Source organism: Sorex fumeus, unplaced genomic scaffold (assembly GCF_029834395.1).
Source record: "Sorex fumeus unplaced genomic scaffold, SorFum_2.1 ptg000260l, whole genome shotgun sequence".
NCBI classification, from domain to species: Eukaryota; Metazoa; Chordata; class Mammalia; order Eulipotyphla; family Soricidae; genus Sorex; species Sorex fumeus.
Window position 1 is genome coordinate 1,665,496 of NW_026606317.1, and position 22,332 is coordinate 1,687,827.

Sequence of the window (22,332 nt, forward strand, 5' to 3'; positions counted from 1 at the left end):
ATTTCATTTTGTATTTATTATCTTCACAGGGCAAAGCCTGGCAAGCCACCAGTGAGGTATTCAATATGCAAAAAACAGTAACAACAAGTCTCACAATGGAGCTGTTACTGGTGACTGCTCGAACTATTTGTTGAACAGCGGAGGACAGTGCTACAGAGCTATTTATTATCTTAAATTCTGTTTTGTGTTGTATTAATAAACTTTCATTGACGTTCTTGTGGGCTGGAGCGATACCACAGTGTGTAGGGCGTTTGCCTTGCACACAGCCAACATGGACCCGAGTTGGATTCCTCCGCCCCTCTCAGAGAGCCCGGCAAACTACCGAGAGTATCTCTCCCACATGGTAAAGCCTGGTAAGCTACCCGTGACGTATTCAATATGCCAAACACAGTGACAAGTCTCACAGTGTTACTGGGCCCTCTTGAGCAAATCGATGAACAACGGGAGGACAGTGACAGTGACAGTGACCGTTCTTGTGGATATTACTATATATCTTTAGATTTATTGCTAACATTTCCCCCTTATTGTTTTATGTGTTTTTGTACTTAAAAAACACATGCAGCCTAAATTTGTATGTTTTTATCTGCTCTGACAATTTCACATTAAATTCAAGACATATCTATCATGATTCCTCATATATTTGAATTTATTTTGCCACCCAATTTTGCTATTTGTTTTTTCTTACTCTAATTTCTTTGTTTGGTTTTGGGGCCACACCTAGCAATGTTCAGGGGTTACTCCTGGCTTTTCACTTAGGAAGTACTCCTGGTGATACTTGGGGGACCACACGGGATGCCTGGGATTGAACTCTGGTTGGCTGTGTGCAAGGCAAGCACCTTACCCACTGTACTATCTCTCAGGTCCTCTCTAATTTTAAAATAAATTCTGGCATCTTCCCCACTCCTATTCTTTTAGACAGAGATTTTCCTCCCTCATATACATTTTTTCTCCATTGATTTAGAGACTATAAGACATTTTTAAACTTTTAGTCATTACCTAAAAGTTTCCTAGAGCTTAAATACCTTACGAATTATAATTCGGATCAGTAGTTTGGTATTTGTCCCAAATAAATATAAAATTTAGGATTTTTTAATTTTCAGTCAATTCCATCCCCCATCAATACACTAATGTTGACTCAAATATTGTTTATCATTGATTTTTGCTTCTTTAATCTCTTAGAAATTATTATAGCTTTTTATATGTATTGTTAACCTATTAAATGTTCGCACAATCTCTTCTTTTTTAAAAATTTTATTAAAACACCATGAATTACAAGGTTGTTTTTTTCTTTTTGGGTCATGCCTGGCGATGCTCTCAGGTTACTCCTAGCTCTGCACTCAGGAATCACTCCTGGCCGTGTTCAGGGGACCATATGGGATACTAGGAATTGAACCTCAGTTGGAGAGTGCAAGGCAAATGCCCTACCCACTGTGCTATCGCTCCAGCCCCTACAAAGTTATTCTTAGTTGAGTCTTAGACATACAATTTTGCAGCATGCATCCAACCACCAGTGTCAATCTCTCTCCACATATCCTCTTTGCTATCCAGACTTTCTTTTTTTTTTTTTTTTGGTAGAGAAAGTTCAATTTTTGTTTCCGTTTCTGGTCTTGGATTTCTAGCAGGACATCTGCTTGGTTGCTAGCAGGACATTGGGGGCTCACCACGTACCAGATAGATTGAGAGGGAGGGGCTGAACACATAGCCTATGGAGGCAAAATGTTTACATTTTCACTAAGGGAATAAAATTCACAAGGATTTCCATGTAAACACCCACCAGTACAGTACTCCAACCCTGACCCCCAACCAAGACCACCAAAAAATAACGCTCAGAAATTACTGCGCGTTAATATTCAGATATCATGTTTTGTGTTTATTTATTTTTGGGGGGACATATTCTGTAATGTTCTAGACTTTTGCCTGACTGCTCAGGGGAACAGGGCTCGGGGAACCCTCTGGGGTTCTAACCATGGATCCTGGGGCAGCTACTCCCAGTTCGACTAATTTTTTTTATTTTATATTTTTTATTTTTTATGTTAAGTATTTTTATTTTTTAAATTTATTTATTTATTTATTTTGAATACCCATCTCTCCACCAGTGACCGGTTCCCACCACCGTGGATCCCAGTATGCCTCCCACCCCCCACCCCCCACCCCAGACTGATATTTTTTAATTGCACAAAACTTCCAATTGCTGGAGTAGCTCCAACTGTTCATGTATTCTGTTACAACAGTTGAGCATGAAACTAAGTCAATCAAAAGCCCAGAATGGGCCTTGGGGTAACCCAGAATGATGCTCAGGAATTGAGGAATGGAAAGCATTCTATGTGTAGTCAATATTCCTGTCTATGTGTTTGTATATCTTCATATCCAGTGGTGTTCTCAAGCTACTCTTAGCTCTGTGCTCATCAACTCTTCAAACAGTGCTCAAGTCGACAATGCACTGAATTCAACTGGGATCTAAAATAGATCAGCCACATGAATTGAAAGTCCCTTCTTCGCTCTGTAGCTGAGTGGTCATTGATTAGTTTAGTAGTGGATGAATTATGCAGCAAAAATTAAATTCTTTCAAAATTTGAACCAGTGCTCAAGAAGAATTATAGAGTGGGTGTGCAGGAGAAAGTCACTTTTTCAGTTGTGTTGACCTATTGTTCAGCTATGAGTTTTAGTTTATTAGAGGAAAATATGAATAAAATGTATAGTAAAATGGAGGGCTGGAGCAATAGCACAGTGGGTAGGGCATTTGCCTTGCACGCAGCCCACCCGGGTGTGATTCCTCCATCCCTCTCAGAGAGACTAGCAAGCTACCAAGAGTATCCCACCCACATGGCAGAGCCTGGCAAGCTCCCTGGGGCGCATTCGATATGCCAAACACAGCAACAACAAGTCTCACAATGGAGACGTTACTGGTGCCTGCTGGAGCAAATCAATGAACAGTGGGACAATGGGACGACAGTGCTAAAGTAGTACAGTGTTTAATAGTAAAACACAAAACTTAGTTATTTTAGAAGTTTACTTTTTAGTTTGAAGAGTTGATATCTGTATTTATAGACTTAATTTCTTGCAATCCCTCACAAGGGCACCTGCCAATCATGGAGTGAAATAGGAACAATGGCTTAGGGTGCACAAGAATGGTGTGGTTTATGATCAATACTTGATTGCTTTGTATAATCAGTTTTATTATTTTCTATGTCAAGGCTTGCTTCACTTTATGTCGACGTAAATTTACTGGGTGTTGAAAGATAGCCCCATGACAAGTGGGCCCTAGCAAAGCAAGTCCCAGCCCATATCCCCCCTGCAGCTGCGGCAGGTTGACAACACCAGGTACCCCCATCTCCTCCTTGCCCCTGGAATTCGCCAGGTAAGGCCACAAGGCTGGAAAAGGCCTAATGAGGCATCTCCTTGCCATGGAATCCGCCTAATAAGGCCACAAGTTCAGAGAAGGCCTAATGAGGTATTTTCTTGCCCTGGAATTCACCTAATAGGGCCATAAAACCCGAAAAGGCGTAATTGACTGCCCGGTGGGATGGCCTGGTGACAGGTACAGAAGAGAGTGGCTGGTGCTGATGGCTTGTTGCAAAATGACTGGCTGCCTGCGTGCAGTATCTAATGTGATAATTCAAATGTATTGGGTGATTTGTGCGTGGGCATTTCTGAAATGCGCGGGAAGATGGCCTATAAAAAGCCCCCTTTGAAGAGGCTCGGGGCTCTCTGTCACTGATGGTTTGCGGTCATGCTGTGAGCCCAAGCATGCTCAAATAAACCTCTTGCTTTTGCATGGACTTGGTCTCTCAGAGTTCTCCTTGACAGGTGAGGCTGTCATGATCTCGGACCCTAACAGGTGTCAGGATATGGGACATATGAGTTAACTAATTTTGTGGGTGCTTATGAAAATGACACGTGTGTAGGATGTGTTTTTTCCTCGCCTGTGCTTGTGGTGGGAGGCTGATGCTCTTGCCTAGCAGGACTGCCCTCCAGATGCTGTGAATACACTCCTCCAAAATTTATTTGTTGACGTCTCCTTGTCTCCTTGGTTCATGACCTCAAAAACTTTGAGGCTCATGTGATATTTGATGTGGACTGAAGCACAACAGTACCTGTGGACAGCTGCAGAGATTTTTTGGCAAGTAAAACAGATTATATTTGGAGGGGCTTTTGAAGGTGTTGAGGGGAAGTGAGTGAGGAAGAGAAGAAAATCAGAGAGAGGGAGTAACGCGTTCAAGAAAGAACACAGGCCTCTCCGCCCTTGGGGAGAACCCCTACACACATCCCAGTATTAGACATGGAAGTATGAAAGTACACATCTCAAGAGGGCGACACATGTGCTGGGGCACTCCACGTGCTTGTGCCCCTGGGCATAAGGAGCACATAAGACCGGGCAGCATATAAGTCGCTACAGAGATTTTTTTCAAAGAACCACTTTGTATATGCTTTGTTCAAACCTTTACTCAGTTGCCCAGGGTGTCTGAAGAACTGATGTCCCCAAATCTCTCAGATTTGGGTATTAGGAGTCCTTTGTTCCTCCCAGGAAGTCACTAACGATCTTCTCTCTGGGCCTTTAAATCACTGTTCGGGACTTTGTGGAAGAATGGACGCAGTGCTAGTGACCCGAGCAGGCCTGCACACGACATGCCGAGATGGACCACAAGGGTCATGTGAAAGATCTCAGAACAAGCACATCATTTTCAGGATCAGTGAGTTTTTTATTGTTTTTGTTTTCTTCTTTGTATCAATTTGGGAAGGGGCACACGAAGAAGTGCTCTGCGATGATTCGTAGTGGGGCGCCAGGAACCACATGGGTGATGGGGATGGAACCCAGATTTCCACTTCATACAAAGCAAGTGCCCTTCCACTGCACTATCACTAGGGCCCACAAACCAGTTCTCTGACACCATTAAGACTTGTGCTAACTTTCTAGAGAAGGCACACTCACAGTATTCCACTATTATGAAAAATACTAGAATTTTTTAAGTTTTCATTTGACTCATTTCAGTGTCTAGGGAGATTAAGTTCCTGCATTCCCAGCATCAGGCTCTGGACTTCCTCCTAAGTTGTCGAGAGACCATAGATGTGGTGGTTGGGATGGAGCCTGGACCTCCACCGTTGAAGTCATATGCTTGCTCCACTGAGCTATCCCAACAGCCTAAAAATATGTCTATTCTATTATGAATCTTGCCAGCTACCTCATATTGATGACCTCATTCTCAATGAAACTGCAGCAATGCCAAATCCTGAAGCTGTGGTTTGAGTTCTGAAATTGATCACAGCAAGCCAGATAATAATTAATCCTATAGACCCTGGATGAATAGGCCAGCAGGCGGATCTCTGTGGTTCTCTCAGTAAAAACAGGCCCACAGAAAAGAGAAGATCCTCTGGGAGGAACACCGTGAGGAGCCTGACAGCCCTCATAGTAATTTGTGGGCTTTTGTATTTGTCTAGAACCAGTGATATCTGGGGGAGCATGGAGTGCTGGGGATCAAACCATGATCAGTCATGGGTAAGAACAACACCATCCCCTCTGTACTGTTGCTCCACCAAAACCAGCTTTGTCAATGGCTCAATAATTCACGTTTAAGGATTAAGGCTGAAGAAAATCTCTTAGTGAGTCAGAGTGAGAACAGCAGGTAGGCACACAGGGTGACAGGGAGAGATCGCTGAGCACCACCCAAAGGAACCCCTGATGACCATCAGGAAAAAACCCTCTGCAACACCAGGCCCCACAACAAAATAAAAGTACTTTTTCCAGTTTGCTCAAAAACCAAGCTAATGATCCGAGGCAAAGACAAGCGTAGGGACAGAGATTGGGGGGGGGGAGGTGGTTCTGCTGCTCCTGAAAAGGGCACCCCGACGTTGCGGGCTGTGCAGCCAGGCTGGTAAGTGACAGAGGGAGATGGGACATGGAGGGTTCCGAGTCTCATGGGCACATGACAGATGAAGAAGAATGGAGCAAAGTGAAGAAACAAAGCAAGTTTTCAAGATGCACAGTTTCGGAGAAGGAAGGTCAGCGTAAGCCCGACACACTCACCTGGATCCAGGAGCCCAAGGCAGCCGGGGTCGGCAGCACAATTCACACAAGTTCAGGGCACCACACACTGCGCAGTATCCATGCCAGGGAGGGACCGGAGACACTCACCTGTGTTGGGATCGGAGATCACCCCTGAGGATTCAGACAAAGAGTCCGGCGGGAATGCAAACCACACATCGAGATTTTATTATCCAGCTAGCTGGGGCTGAAGCATCCTAACACATAGGTCAGAGCTCAACCCTGAGTGCTTATAGTCAAGGGTTTATATAGCCATCCTGGGCTCTCAGGCCCCAGAAGCAAGCTCAAAGAAAAGAAAAAAAAAACTTCCAAAAGTAGATATAACTTCAAGCATTCCAAATACAAACATGGGAGAAAAAAAAATCAATGTCATACTTCAAGAAAACATATTGTCAGTCAGATCCAGGATACATGAGACTTGTATATCAAGAAAATATTCCCATAATAAAAAAAATAAATCTTGGGGCTGGAGCGATGGCACAGTGGGTAGGGCGTTTACTTTGCACTCAGCCAACATGGCCGACACAGGTTCGATTCCCAGCATCCCATATGGTCTTCCAAGCACCGCCAGGAGCAATTACTGAGTGTATGAGCCAGGAGTAACCTCTGAGCATCGCCAGGTGTGACCCAAAATGTAAAAAGACTATCAATGTCATACTTCAAGAAAACATATTTTCAGTCAGATCCAGAATACATGAGACTTAAATATCAAGGAAATATTCTCATACATCAAGACAGCAAGAATTCCTATAGGTCAAGGCATGTTATCAGTCAGACATAGGACACAAGATACAGGTGTGTTGACTCCTAACTCTCCAGTCCTGTGTCTGTGTAAACATCAGGGGCTATTTCACGCCAATTTGCTCCGTTAAGTCATATCCTCAGGGCCAGAGTTGCTTCCCACCAAATTGTACTTTCATCCAATTAACTCGTTTATGTCATATACCCTTCATGGCCGATCGACCAGGGTGAGAAATGTTTGGCTAGGTGCTCTTTACAACCAGGGTGACAAATGAGAAATGGTGGGCAAGCTGCTTCTCACAATTCATTGTACCTACGAGGACTGTCCTCCCATTGTTCATTGATTTGCTCAAGCAGGCCGAGTAATGTCTCAATCGTGAGACTTGTTACTGTGTTTGGCATATCAAATACATCACGGGTAGCTTGCCAGGCATTGCCGTGTGGGCGAGATACACTCGGCAGCTTGTGGGGCTCTCTGAGAGGGGCTGAGGAATCAAACTTAGATCGGCCTTGTGGGTCTCATGCAAGCCAAATGGCCCCCTCTGTGTTATGGCTCCAGTCCCTCTTTGATACATTTTACGGGTTCAAGCCACATGCAAGGCACTGGACTAATACCCATTGGATTATCGTTTTTTATTTTTCTCTTTATTGTGAGGATTTTCCTTTACTGAATCACCATGAGCTATTTACAAAGCTTTCATGGCTAAGTTTCAGTCATTCAATGATTGAACATCCAGCCCTCCACCAGTGTATTTTTCCACCACCGAAGTCCCCAGTATCCCTCTCGCACCCCCACCCAACCCCACATGCTGCCTGTATGGAAGGCACTTTCTTTTTCATTCTTTCTCTACTTTGGGGCATTATGGTTTTCAATACAAATACGAAGAGGTTATCATGTTTGGTTCTTTGTCTACTTTCAGCACACATCTCCCAACTCTTGGGCAGTGCTCAGTGCTCAGTGCTCAGGGATACCATCCCTAGCAATCCCTCCAACCATCATTGATCTAGTCACTGGACTCTTTCTTAAGCTCCTTATTTCTCACTTTTCTAGAAATAAATAACAGTTTGAATTCAAACAAGTTAAAGGCTTTGTTTACCAAATCAGTTGGGGGTGTGCAAAGCAGGAAAAAGTCAGTTCACTTGTACTTGAGAATTGTAACATAAAGAATGACTAGGAGTGTTCATTATTAAGAGATTAAAGTGTTAGATCTGCAGTATTTACAATAGGGTTCCCCAACCACCACTTGGAATAATTCTTGAGTGAGTAGACCAGAATAACCCCTCAGCCTCAAAGGGGTGGGATCCAGAAATGGAAAAAAATGGCCAAAGGGCAAGCTGTGAGGATCTCAGAGATGATGGAGGCATTGTTCATCCCAAAGGCTGCCGGAGATTGAATGAATCATTCAAGGTAAATTGAAATTCCGATTTTAGGGACTGGAGGGCATTTGCCTTGCACAGGATGACTGGGATACGATCCCAGCTTCCCCTCCCAAGTCCACCCGGAGTGATCCTGCCTTCAGAGCCACTGGGCATTTCTGGCTGTACCCTTACCCTCAACTCCCCAAAAAACAAGTCTGTTTTGTGAATTGAACAGAAAGGTCGATGTCAGGGTGAGCAGGTTTATGAATGACAGATGTGTCAATTCAATCTCTGTGATCAAGGCTTTCTATGCCTGTAGATGATTTTCTGAGCTCACCTCCAGTATCACATGGTTCCTTGCTACCACCGGCAGTAATCAGCTACCTGGGCAGCACTGGGTGCTTAGTATTTCCATCTTTGGAGTGGGTGCCAAAGCCAGCAGTACTCAGGGCTTATTCCTGCCTTTGCACTCCGGAATCAATCCTGCTGGGGCCAGGCTCAGAGGGCATACACGGCAGTGCTTTGGGGACCATATGGGGTTCTGGGTCTCCAACCCATGTCAGCTGTGTCAAAGCAAATGCCTTACTTATGCTACCATCTCTCTGGCCCCCACCATTTTTTTAGCTTTTTGGGTCGCATCCAGCGATGCTCAGGAGTTATTTCTGCCTCTGCATTCAGGAATCACTCCTGGCGATGCGTGGGAGATCATGGGATGCTGAGGTTCGAACCCAGGAATGACTGGGTGCAAAGCAAGTGCTTATCTGCTGTACTATCTCTACTACCCTGATTTAAAAGACTTTTCTCAAAGTAATTGTGTCATCTTTTTCCAATGTCCAGAAAAAAATCCCATGCTTACTAAATACAATGTTATTTCTGTGGTTTTGGAGAGTGGCTGGGCCACATCCAGCGGTGCTCAGGAATTGCTACAGAAGGTGCTCAGAGCACTGTATGTAGTTATGGGGATATGAACCAGTGCCCACCATATGCCAGGCAATATCCATACTAGCTCTTCATTTAAAAATGTGATTGCAAAGAAGCTGTGTAACAGTACTCCCGGGGCTGAATTATCTGCCCTTCTCCCCTTCAACACTTCCTATGTTGAAGTCCTAACATCCAGGACCTCCTAATGGTTTGGAAGGAATTTATGTAGGCAGGCAGACAGATAGGGAAGGTTCTCTACCAAGGTAATGCCAGTAAATTTCCCGGGAATAGCTGTAAGTTTGTGAAGGCCAACCCTGCAGAAAACGGAAACTAAGGCCTGATCAGACCCTCACTTATGGCCAGAGAAGCTCCTGCAGAAATAAAAGGCCAGGGAAAAAATTTCAAAGAAGACCATCACCTCTCCCAACGTCCCTAGGCAACCTCCTTACCAACAACGGACTTTTACCTAGCTTAAAACCCCACATGAGTGCAGGCTGGAGAAACCCTATAAAGGCCACCTTGAACAAAGGAATGGCGCGCAAATGCTGCCTGAGCCCATGTGCTGCTTGTACCCACATGGGTGAGCACATGTGTCGCCCACATATCCCCTCTAGAGATGTGGACATTCATGCTTTCCTGTCTGATACTGGGGTGTCTGTAGTGCTCTCTCTGCCCTTGGAGAAGCCCAGGATGCCTCCTGATTGTGTTACTCTCCACTCTCCAACTTTCTCTCCCTCCTTCCCTTCAAAACCTCCAATTAAAATCTGTTCAACTTCACTGCTTGTCTTCATTAAACAATGAATACGACTCCTGAAATTCTTTTTTGAGAGTCGAGACAAGACCCCAGTAATCTGTAGGTGAAAACGGATGTTGGAGCTATAGGTAATAGGCTGGATATTTCTTTTATTTATTTATTTATTTAAAGATTTTATTATTGAAACCCTGTGAGATAGACCCTTACAAAGATGTCCACGTTAAGATTTTCAGTCATACAGTGTTCCAACGCCCATCCCTCCACCAGTGTACATTTCCCAGCACCAGTGTGCCAGGTTACCTCCCGTCATCCCCCACCCAGCCTGCCTCTACAGAAGACACTTTTCTTCCCTCTCCCTCCCTTCTTTCCTCCCCACAGTCAGCAGATTTCTTGAAGTTTTGAGGAGACACATCCACTGGTGCTCAGGGCATCAGAACCCTCGCCTGTGTGTCCTGCACACTGACCACACACCCAGTCCATCTTTTTACTTCTCTGTCCAACAGTGCTCACTGACCACATTGAGGCATTTCTGTTCTGAAATGTAAGTAGTTCACTTGGATTTTATGGGGGTTTTGATGTCCCTTCGGAACATCTGAGTACATGTCCCCATATCTGGCCTAACCACAAGGTCATAACAGGGTGCAGGTGGGAGTTACATTATCTATTCTGAGCCAGCTTTTGCAACTCTAGCTTTTACAGCTTTTAGTGTTTTCTGGTTAACTCTTTCCTACCACTTAACTCTTTCATGACTATTAGCCTGGGTGGCCCTTACAGATCCTCTCAGAATGGGAGAAGCATGCTGAAAATAGACTATAGACCAAATATGATTGCTACTCAATGCCTCTTTTGCAAACCACAACACCCAAAAGGAGAGAGAGAAAACAAAATGGAATGCCCTGCCACAGAGGCAGGGTGGGATGGGGGGGATAGGGGGTGGGAGGGATACTGGGACCCGTAGTGGTGCAAAATGGGCACTGGTGGAGGGATGGGTACTTGATCATTGTATAACTGAAACCCAAGCACAAAAATTTTGTATGTCTACAACTGTACCTCATGGTGTTAAACTAATAAAAATTTTAAAAAAAGAAAATTCAGGATTAGCTGGTAACAGGTGTAAAGGTATAAAGTGGTGGGAGTTGAGGATGAAGAGGAGATGGGAGGATTAAAGTCACAGGAATTGGGCCGGAGTGATAGTGCAGTGAGTTGGCGATTGGCCTTGCGTGTGGCTGTCCTGGATTGGAACCCCAGCATCCCAGATGGTCTCCCAAGCATTTCTGAATGCAGAGGCTGGAGTTACCCCTGAGTATCTTTGCGCGCGGTCTAAAAGCAAATCAAAAATATTGAAAAAATAATAAAATCACAAGAATTCCTGAAACATGGACTGGGCTCAAATCAGCTTTGCCCAAAAGGTGAGAGAGAGAGAGAGAGAGAGACAGAGACAGAGAAACAGAAATCGACAGAAACAGAGAAGAAAAGTGCCTGCCATAGATGGGGGTGGGCAATGGGAAACTAGGGAACCGGTGGTCGAAAATGTACACTGGGGAAAGAAAGATGGCGGCTGCACGGGAGCCTTGTGGACAGCAGTTTTGAGCCGGGGGTGGGAGCGGCAGGGACCTCATGGGAAGGGGGGCGTAATGGGCCGTCCTTCACGCCTGACTGAGGTCGCCAGCTGCCCCCCACGAGCGGCTCTCCGGCACGGCCACGACTCCAGAGCACAGAAACCAATCTCTTAACTATCTAACTTTTAATAGAAATTCTTCCAGGGTTAATAAGTAAAATAGCAGAAATCAATAGCAGCCGCGCGACATCATTTTATTCTTAAACCAAGTTGTAGAAAGCAAATCATTTCACAACGCTGATTCAGGATGTCTGATTGGGGGAGGGGTCGTAAACTCTATACAATAACTGTGCATCTTCTATCAAAGCAATGTATCTAGTCAAAGTAGATAGAGTATTAACTAGAACTCATCTGCCTCACAGGAATTGGGAGGGGTGGGAGGTGGGGTTCTATTGGGGTTCGCGGTTAAAAATAAGTATTGGTAAAGGGAAATGTGTTTGATATTTACATGACTGAGACCTAAACCCGAAAGCTCTGTAACTTTTCCCACAGTGATTCAATAAAGAAAGAAATTATAAAAAAAAAAGAAAATGTACACTGGTGAAGGGGCAGGTGTTGGGACATTTTATGACCGAAATCCAATCATAAACAACTTTGTCACTGTATTTCACTGGGATTCAATTAAAACAAATTTTTAAAAATAATAACCATAAAAGGGGTTGGTCCAATTTTTTAACCCTTTCTTGTTCTCTGGTTGCACTCAGAGGCTACTTCCAGCCCTGTGCTCTAGGAGAGTCACTCCTGACAGTTAGTGGGGGACCAGGCATTGCAGGGATCCAACCTGGGTCTCTGGCATGCAGAGCACTCACTCGGCTCTTATCTAATTTCTTAACATGCAAACTGGTGGGCCTGCTCAGAGGGAAGCACGGGAGCATGTGGGTGCTGGAGGACTCTTCCGGCTGCTGGAATATCTCCAGGATTGGGGTGGTGGAGCCCCGCAGCCGCTTCCCATAGAGAGTAAACAATCTCTCAGAAACAAAGAGTGGCAAATGCACGTTCACATTTGCATGGAGGAATCTAGGAAAGAGACCCAACGTGATGAACACTAGCAGAAGCACAGAACAAGGGAGAACAAAGGACAGGAGACTACCCCAGTCTGTGTTGTCCCACTTCTACAGAGGAGGAACTTTCTGGTGAGGTCTGTACCTTAGGGAGTCCCGTTACCTCCACAGTGGACGCGTTCCTGATTCTGTAGGATTTTGACAAATGAATGAACCACTTCCACACAAAATTCTAAGGCTTAAGAAGTGAGTTTACTGTACATTCAAGTCAGTCAAGGAAAACAAAACTGTACATCGCCCACCCCAAAGTCCAAGCATCTCCTCCTGCCCATTTATGACGTCACTCGTCCTGTCCCACGATGGCGAGTCCTGAGTACGATGGCCTGGTCCTGTCCCTCGCCGTCTGCTCACCTCCAGTGTACGATGGTCTGGTCCTGTCCCTCGCCGTCTCCTCGCCTCCAGTGCATGATGACCTTGTCTTGTCTCTGCACCGTTCACTCTCCTGGGTCTGGAACCTGTGCTGGCCTGGAAGCTGTCACCTATTTCCTCCCTGTTGGACCCTGCTGCTTATCTTATTGGGCTTGTCTGGGACTGTCCCCGACAAGCTCCTGAGCTTTCCTCATCTTTATTAACAGTCGCGTGCACATGGGCATGGAACTTTGCTACCCTGTTCTCTCTGTGGCCAGGGGTGAGGAGCAAATAGAGTGTTGCCCAGCTCGAGAGATCGGGGGTGTTCCTGTTATTTGCTGCTTTGCCCCCTCCCCTCCCAGCTCTCCATGACCTGTTGTGACAGGAAGCAAGACTGAGAACAACCCATTAAAGCAATCAGTTGTCCTGGTCTCTTCAAACTTCTCCCACGGCAGCATTCCTTCCACACACACACACACACACACGCACACACACACACTCCCCACCCCTGTCAGCTGGTACCCACAATTCCCTTCAGGATCAAGAGCAAAGTTCTATCTTCTGTATGGACTTCCTGCTGAAAAAGGGGGCTGCTGAGTTTTCCTGGGGCCCCTGCGTTCTCTGACTAGGGCAGGACTAAGAAGTTGACCCTCAGAAGCTGAGCAAGTTTATCTGGCAGCCAATCAGATGCTCTCTGGAGTTGCAGAACTCAGGGCGACAGGCATGAAGAGGAAATCTGAGGTCACGGTCACGGTCACGATCCTCCCGTTGTTCATCGATTTGCTCGAGCGGGCCCAGTAACGTCTCCATCATGAGACTCGTTACTGTGTTTGACATATCGAATACGTCATGGGTAGCTTGTCAGGCTCTGCCGTGCGGGTGAGATACTCTCGGTAGCTTGCCGGGCTCTCCGAGAGGGGCGGAGGAATCGAACTCTGGTCGGCCATTGTTAGCCATTTGTAAGGCAAATGCCCTACCGCTGTGCTATCGCTCCATAATTTATGACTGGCAGGAGCACACTGGGAAACCGGAAACTATTGTGTGGGGGAACGTAGCCAAGTTCCAGGGGTCTGGAGCAAGTGTTTCTGGACCTCTAATGAGCCAGGAGCCGGGGTGTCCTGGGGTTTTTTCGAGAGCACAGGTTTCTCAACTCTGACATGCACCCCCAACCTTAGTTCCTGGGGCCACAGTGACAGTACAGTGGATAAGGCAGTTGCCTGGCACACAGCCAACCTGAGTTGGATTCCACTCGAGCACTAAGAGACTAAGGGAAGCACTGGACATTTAAAACTTACATCTTATTAGAGAAGAACCCAAAAAGCCAATGCTTTTTGTTCAGGCACAGATCTGACACTTCGTGCTTTTCTTAAGAGAAAAAAAAAACCGTTAGCACTGGATCAGAAAAGTAAGCACTCTATCTCCTAGGGCAGAGACCCATATTAAAGTTTCCTGTGTATAGATGTAGGCAACATTCAGGATTAAAGTTTCCTGTGTATAGACGTAGGCAATATTCAGGGTTTTCTTTGAAAAAGCAAAGCCATAAGTTACTATCTTATGTATTCCTCAGTTAACGGAAAGGTAAGAATCTAAGACATTCATGAAAACAGCAAAACCCACATCAACCACTTTTTCTGTTAGAACCGAGACCCAAAGGACCACCTTTGCACTCATGCAGGAATACTGTCACTCCTTTTGAAAAGGTTAGAAACAAAGTAGCCAGTGTTCTTGTCAGAGAGATAAAACAGAAGTAACCATCTTTAAAACCTCATCTCCCATTCCTTCAACTTCTTGTTCGTGAGGTCTAGAGCTCCTCACATGTTTCAAATATTTTCTAGATCCATCCCCTCAGGCCCACAGCTTGGTTGTCAATACTCCCTTCCTTGAACAAGGCCCCTTTTCACATCCTGAATCCAGTGCAGTTCTTCCCCACTCCAAGGATTTCATGAAGCCACAGAGAGATGCTAAGGCACTTGCCTGGAACATTGCTGACCCGGGTTCCATCCCCAGCACCCATAGAGGACCCTGAGCCAGCCAGGAGTGATCCCTAAGTGCAGACCCAAGTCAGCCTTGAGCATCACTGGCTGTATAGTGTAGAAACCAAACCTTGAAAAACCACAGAACTAAACAGAAAAAATCGTGATCCTTGTCCCAGTGAACTTTCCCCCATGATCCTGCAGTGGTCACTGAAGTGGGTTATTTCCCATGAGGACATTCATTCTGAGTTGTGGGTAAGAAAGATCCGATGACTCATTTTCCCATCTGTCTAGAGAGCTCAACTTTGTGTTGTTACATCGTTCAAGGTTTGACACTGGGCCTTCTGATGTGGGAACGAGATCTGAGATGGGGCTGAGGCTGGGATCAGGGCACCTGACTGAAGAGGAGAAGGTCACACCCGGCGATGCTCAGGGGTTACTCCTGGCTCATACAATCAGGAATTGGTCCTGGCAGTGCTCGGGGGGCCATATGGGATGCTGGGAATCGAACCTGTGTTGGCCATGTTTGCTGCATGCAAAGCAAACGCCCTACACACTGAGCTATCTCTCCAGCCCCGAGATTGATTTTTTTTATTATGGGAATAATTTCTTGATATACAAGTCTCATGTATCCTGGATCTGACGGACAATATATTTTCTTGAAGCATGACGTTGATTATTTTTTTTTCTCCCATGTTTGCATTTTGAATGCTTGAAGTTATATCTACTTTTGGAAGTTTTTTTTTCTTTTCTCTGAGCTTGCTTCTGGGGCCTGAGAGCCCAGGATGGCTATATAAACCCTTGACTATAAGCACTCAGTGTTGAGCTCTGACCTATGTGTTATGATGCTTCAGCCCCAGCTAGGTGGATAATAAAATCTCGATCTGTGGTTTGCATTTCCGCTGGACTCATTGTCTCTCTGAATCTTCAGGGGTGATCCCGGATCCCAACAAAGGTGAGTGTCTGCAGTCCCTCACTGGCAGGGATACTGCGCAGTGTGTGGTGCCCTGAACTTGTGTGAATTGTGCTGCCGACACCGTCTGCCTTGGGCTCCTGGATCCAGTTCAGTGTGTCAGGCTCACGCTGACTGTCATTGTCCTAAACTGTCCATCGTGAAAACTTGCTTTGTTTCTTCATTTTGCTCCATTCTTCTTCATCTGTCATGTGTCCATGAGACTCAGAACCCTCCATGTTCCATCTCCCTCTGTCGCTGGCTGCACAGCCGGCAACGTCAGGGTGCCCTTTTCAGGAGCAGCAGAACCACCTCCCACCCCACCATCTCTGTACTACACTTGTCTTTGCCTCGGATCATTAGCTTGGTTTTTGAGCAAACTGAAAAAAAGTACTTTTATTTTGTTGTGGGGCCTGGTGTTGCTGAGGTTTTTTCCTGACGGTCATCAGGGGTTCCTTTGTGCGGTGCTCAGTGATCACTCCCTGTCACCCTGTGTACCTACCTGCTGTTCTCACCCTGACTCACTAAGAGATTTACTTCAGCCTTCATACTTAAACATGAATGAGTGAGCCATTGTCAAAGCTGGTTTGGGTGGACCAACAGTACAGCGGCGATGGTGTTGATCTTACCCATGACCGACCATGGTTTGATCCCCAGCACTCCATGCTCCCCCAGATATCACTGGTTCTAGACAAATACAAAGGCCCAAAAATTACTTTGAGGACTCTCAGGTTCCTCATGGTGTTCCTTCAAGAGGATCTTCCCCTTTCTGTGGGCCTGTTTTTACTGTGAGAACCACAGAGATCCACCTGCTGGCCTATTCATCCAGGGTCTATAGGATTAATTCTTATCTGGCTTGCTGTGTTCAATTTCAGAACTCAAACCACAGCTTCAGGAGTTGTCATTGCTGCAATTTCATTTGAGAATGAAGTCATGAAATATGTGTTAGCTGGCAAGATTCAGAATAGAAAAGGCATATTTTTAGGCTCAGTGTAGCAAGCATATGACTTCAACGGTGGAGATCCAGGCTCCATCCCAATCACCACATCTATGTCTCTCGACAACTCAGGAGGAAATCCAGAGCCTGATGCTGGAAGTGGAGGAAATTAGTCTCCCTGGGCACTGAAATGAGTCCATTTGAAACTTAAAAAAATTCTAGTATTGTTGATACTAGTGGAATACTGTGAGTTTGCCCTCTCTAGAATGATAGTACAAGCCTTCATGGTGTCAAAGTACTGGTTTTTGGGCCCTAGTGATAGTGCAGTGGAAAGTACATTTGTTTTGTATGAAGTGTTCACCTGAACTCCATCCCCATCACCCATATGGTCCCTGGTGCCCCACTATGACTCATCGCAGAACACTTCTTCGTGTGCCCCTTCCCAAATTGATACACACAAGAAAACAAAAAGAAGAAAAAACTCACTGATCCTGAAAATAATGTGCTTGTTCTGAAACGTTTCACATTGTCCTTGTGGTCCATCTCGGCATGTCGTGTCCGGGCCTGCTCAGGACACATGCACTGCATCCTTTCTTCCACAGAGTCCCGGACAGTGATTTACAGGCACAGAGAGAAGATTGTTAGCAACTTCCTGAGAGGAACAAAGGATTCCTGATACTCAAATCTGAGAGATTTGGGGACATCGGTTTTGCAGACACCCTGGGCAACTGAGTAAAGGTTTGAACAAAGAATATGCAAAGTGGTTCTTTGAAAAAAATCTCTGCAGCGATGTATATGCTGCCTGATCCCACTTGCTCCTTATCCCCAGGGGGCCAAGCACATGGAGTGCCCCAGCACATGTGTCGCCCTCTTGAGATGTGTACTTTCATACTTCCATGTCTAATACTGGGATGTGTGTAGGGGCTCTCCCCAAGGGCGGAGAGGCCTGTGTTCTTTCTTGAACGCGTTACTCCCTCTCTCTGATTTTCTTCTCTTCCTCACTCACTTCCCCTCCACACCTTCAAAAAGCTCTCCAAGTATAATCTGTTTTACTTCCAAAAAAAATATCTGCAGCTCTCCACAGGTACTGTTGTGCTTCAGTCCACATCAAATACCACATGAGCCTCAAAGGTTTTGAGGTCATGACCAAAGGAGACAAGGAGACGTCAACAAATAAATTTTGGAGGAGTGTATTCACAGCATCTGGAAGGCAGTCCTGCTAGGCAAGAGCATCAGCCTCCCACCACAAGCACAGGTGAGGAGAAAACACATCCTACACACATGTCATTTTCATAAGCACCCACAAAATTAGTTAACTCATATGTCCCATATCCTGACACCTGTTAGGGTCCGAGATCAGGACAGCTTCACCTGTCAAGGAAAATTCTGAGAGACCAAGTCCATGCAAAAGCAAGAGGTTTATTTGAGCATGCTTGGGCTCACAGCATGACCGCAAACCATCAGTGACAGAGAGCCCCGAGCCTCTTCAAAGGGGGCATATCCTTGATTCGTAAAATAAATTCAGTTGTACATACAATACATATCCTTGATTCGTAAAATAAATTCAGTTGTACATACAATACACTGTCCTCCAACAGTGTAGAATGCACATTCTCTCAAGCTCACAGAGAATACTTACAATGACTGGCCAGAACTAATATTAATACCAACAAATTACAATAAAAGCTGGTATCATATAGCCTGATTAAACATAGAACGTAATTGTTATAGAGACAACACAAATTCCTGAAAGTTAAATAATAAATTTCTATTTACTCATGAGTAAAAGAAACTAAAATGGAAATTTGAGAGTACTTAGTTTCTATTTATTCACTTTTACCAGGAATTGTGGTTTGGGCCACACACAGCTATGCTCAGATCTTATTCCTGGCTTTATGCTCAGAAATCACTTCTAGTGTGCTAGGATTTGGGAAGAAGGTTATTGGGCTTATCTGATGCCGGGGGAAAACTAGAAACACATGCAAGGCCTAACTTCCTAAAACACCTCTCTGACTCTGAAAGTTAGTTTTTTAAAATACTGCATTTCAACATTAGTAAGATAAAGTTTATAAGCTACTTGAGGGAAATCTATAATTTTGAGTACATACATTTGTTTTTCTAATGTCTGAAAATTCAGCAAGTAAATTTATGTAATTAAAGAAAGTGATCAGGAAAAGAAGTAAAATAAAGTAAAGTAAAATTTTTCAAAAGGTGATAATAAATGCAAAAGCATAAATTCATGATATAGAAAACAAATAAATAATTGGGATAAACCAAATAAAAATTGTTTAACATGAGTAATACATTTTCAACTACTAAAAAAATTTGAACAAAGAAAGCTCCACCGGTCCCCCCAAAGGTACAAATAAAACAAGAATATAAATGAGACATGTTGGAATGGTCAATGGTCAACAGAGATTAAAATCTACTAAGGGATATAATGCACAAATGTAAATATATTTGAAAATTTAGGTAAAACATGTAAATTCTTAGAGAATGCATTTATTGTAATTTTTTAAAAGAGAAAGAGGATATCCAAATGATCCTATATAAAATTGAATTAGTGCCCATACATTTTTCATACAAAAAATAATAATAAGCTCTAGAGGATTTTCAGGTGAGTTTTACCAAATGTTCAAAAACAGATGATTCCAATCTTACATGAATTATTCATTGAATATTAAGAAAGAGCCACTCCCAATTCATTTTATGAAGTGATGACTATGTATATGTAAAATGTTAATGCTTCTCATTTTTTAAAAAAATTATGTTTATATCTTTCATTTTTAATTTCTTCCTCTATCTGGAACTGATTATATGTGTACATATACATATATACGTATACATAGATTGATATAGATGTTGATATTGTCTTAGTACCATTTATTTAAGTGGGGGAGATGCAAAGAGATGAGAGAGATGCAAAGAGCCTCAACAATAAAGAAAAGGAGCCCTCATGTGCCCGAAAATACTAGAAAAGGTAGGCTTCAATAAAAAGATGATTCTTTGGGGATGAAAGGGAGTTTATCAAATGAAGAAAGTAGGAGAAATAAAACACAGAAGTCGTATTTGTAAAATCATTTTTATAAAGGTATTATCAGTAAAATTCAACTGGAAGTATGTTTCTCAAAGGGAAAATATTGCTGGAGGAAAAAATAAATGACAGAGCACATTTATGCATTCATTAGGAATCAATCTTTCTTTCCTTTTCCCTTTCTCTGTCTTCTCCTTCAGTCTCTCTCTCTCTCTCTCTCTCTCTTTCTCTCTCTCTCTATCTCTCTACCCACCCCCAGCCTCTTTTCCTCTCCCTTTCCTTTCCTTTGCCTTCTGTCTCCTGGTTATTACGAGTGACATATTCCATTCAATGACAGCAAAAAGAACTCTACTCTTTCTGGTCAATGGAGAGGCTTTTCCATAAAACATAGCAAATACTTCAGTAGTGTGGGTAACCTGCTTTGGTTTGAAGCATGCTAAATTATTCTGTATCTTAGACAATGACATAATGCCATTAATGTGTGTGCCTGTGTCTACGAGATATTATTGTAACACCGTAACACTGTCCTGCCATTGTTCATCAATTTGCTCCAGTGGGCCCAGTAACGTCTCCATTTTGAGACTTGTTATGAGACACTATATAAATTCTTAATTTTACGAACTGAGAAGAGCAGTAATGATATTTTTCAATGAAAGCTATGTTTAGGCAACTCAGTGATTAAAAAATAAAATAAACAAATTGTTAGCTTGATATCCTTTATCTTTATTTTACAGTATTAAGTTGATATATAACTCTTTTGTACAATGCATTTATGAAATTTAAACCCATGCTCTCATTTACAGAGAAGCTCAAATGATCTGTCGGAAGATATAATGGTTTCTTGGTAACAGGTTTGATAGTGAAAGAATTTTCAGAGTGCTAAATTAATGATTAATATATTAACTATTCCAAGCTTTTCTATTCAGATTTTTCCTTTAATGCATCAAATGGTCAATATAAACTGAACATTTAACATAAAAAAAAAAAGAAAGGACGAGTCAGGAGTATTTGGAGCCTGGACCTTTAAGACTCTGACCGGAAGTGTCGGTGACGTCACGGAGCCCCGCCTTTCCCTGGGGTCTTTGGGGCGGCAGGATCTCCCGCCAGGCACCGGAGTCGTCGGAGCGTGAGCAGTCGGGGAGGGGCGGGAAGGGGCGACCAGGCGGACTAGGGGGTCCCGCCCAGTTCCTCCTCAGCCGCCTGAGAGAGCCGCTCCTCAGAGCCTCCTCCTCCGCAGGCTCGCTCTGGGCACCCTGAGCCTCCGCGGTCTCCGCCTTGTGAGCGGGGGTCGCTCTGTGCCGAGCGGGCGGTGGCCCCTTCCCTGGACGCCCAGCCCCCGCCCAGAGGTTTGTCCCGTTTATTCTGGATTTTATGGAACAGGGGGCTCGGCTGGAGGCGTCTCCCTGGGCAGCTGTGAAGGGGCGGTCCGGGAGGCGCTGAGGAAAAGTGGTTGAGGAAGACGCCTGTGGGCTAGTCTTGCAGGGGTCACTGGCCTCCCACGCAGCCTCCTCCCCCAGGTAAGCCGTGGGAGGCGTTTGTTTCGTTCTTGTTTTCGAAACAATTTTCGTTCAGGGCTGACTCCTGGCTCTGCCCTCAGGGATCTCTCCTGGCGGTGCTGGGGGACCCACAGGGATGCTGGCTCGATCCTGGTCAGCAGCATACAAGGCAAGTGTCCCCTCCATGTACGTGCCTCCTGCCCGGTGGGGTGGGGGTGGGGGGGCGATTCCTCACTCGCTTGGGTCCAATAGTATGCGGTAGAGCTTTTGACTTTCACATCCCCCCAACTCCAGTCGGTTCTGGGGTCCCACAGGAAGCTGTGAGAGAATGCAGAGCCTGGTGACAGAGGAGGTGGTGCATAAGGGATGTTTGGGGCCACAGGGGTCCTGCAATGGAGTGTGCAGTGTTAGCATGAAGTCACCTCTGCTCTTTCAGTGCATGCCCTGAGCGCTCTCAGGAAGGATAAATGATCACCATGGCTCCCTTGCCTTTATCGGTTTGTTTTAATTAACTTTTAGTGGTTTTTGGGCGAATTAGCTCAAGAGTTTTCGAAGATAGGCGACTTTTTGTGGCTATCTCTCTCTTGGCGTTCCTCGCACATTCATGGAGGTGCTGAACCAGTCGATCGTATTCCTCGTCAATGTTGTCAACAATGGCATCTTCCCATGTTGCTGCAATAGTACCAAAGAGTTCCCAGTTGGTGGTCGTTCTGGGAGTTCTCTTTTTGAACTTTGCAGCCCTTTCTCCCCGCTCTGTGAAGTAGAATTTTGCACGAAGGAGACGGTGGTCTGATCCCGTTCGAAATTTTGGGACAACAGCGACATCAGTCAGGCAAAACCGTCGATTGAATATGATGTGGTCTATTTCGTTGTGCAATCGTCCACCGGGAGACTCCCATGTCCATCGTTTAGATTCTGCCTTCTGGAACTGTGAGTTACCATGAATGGTCTTGGTCGACATGATGAACTCAGACAGTCTCTCACCCTGTTCGTTCCATTCTAGGCCATGGGTTCCGATGTGAAGTTCTTCAGCTGATCTTCTCGGTCCTATCTTGGCATTAAAATCACCCACAATGATCTTGTAGAAGGTGTGGTCTT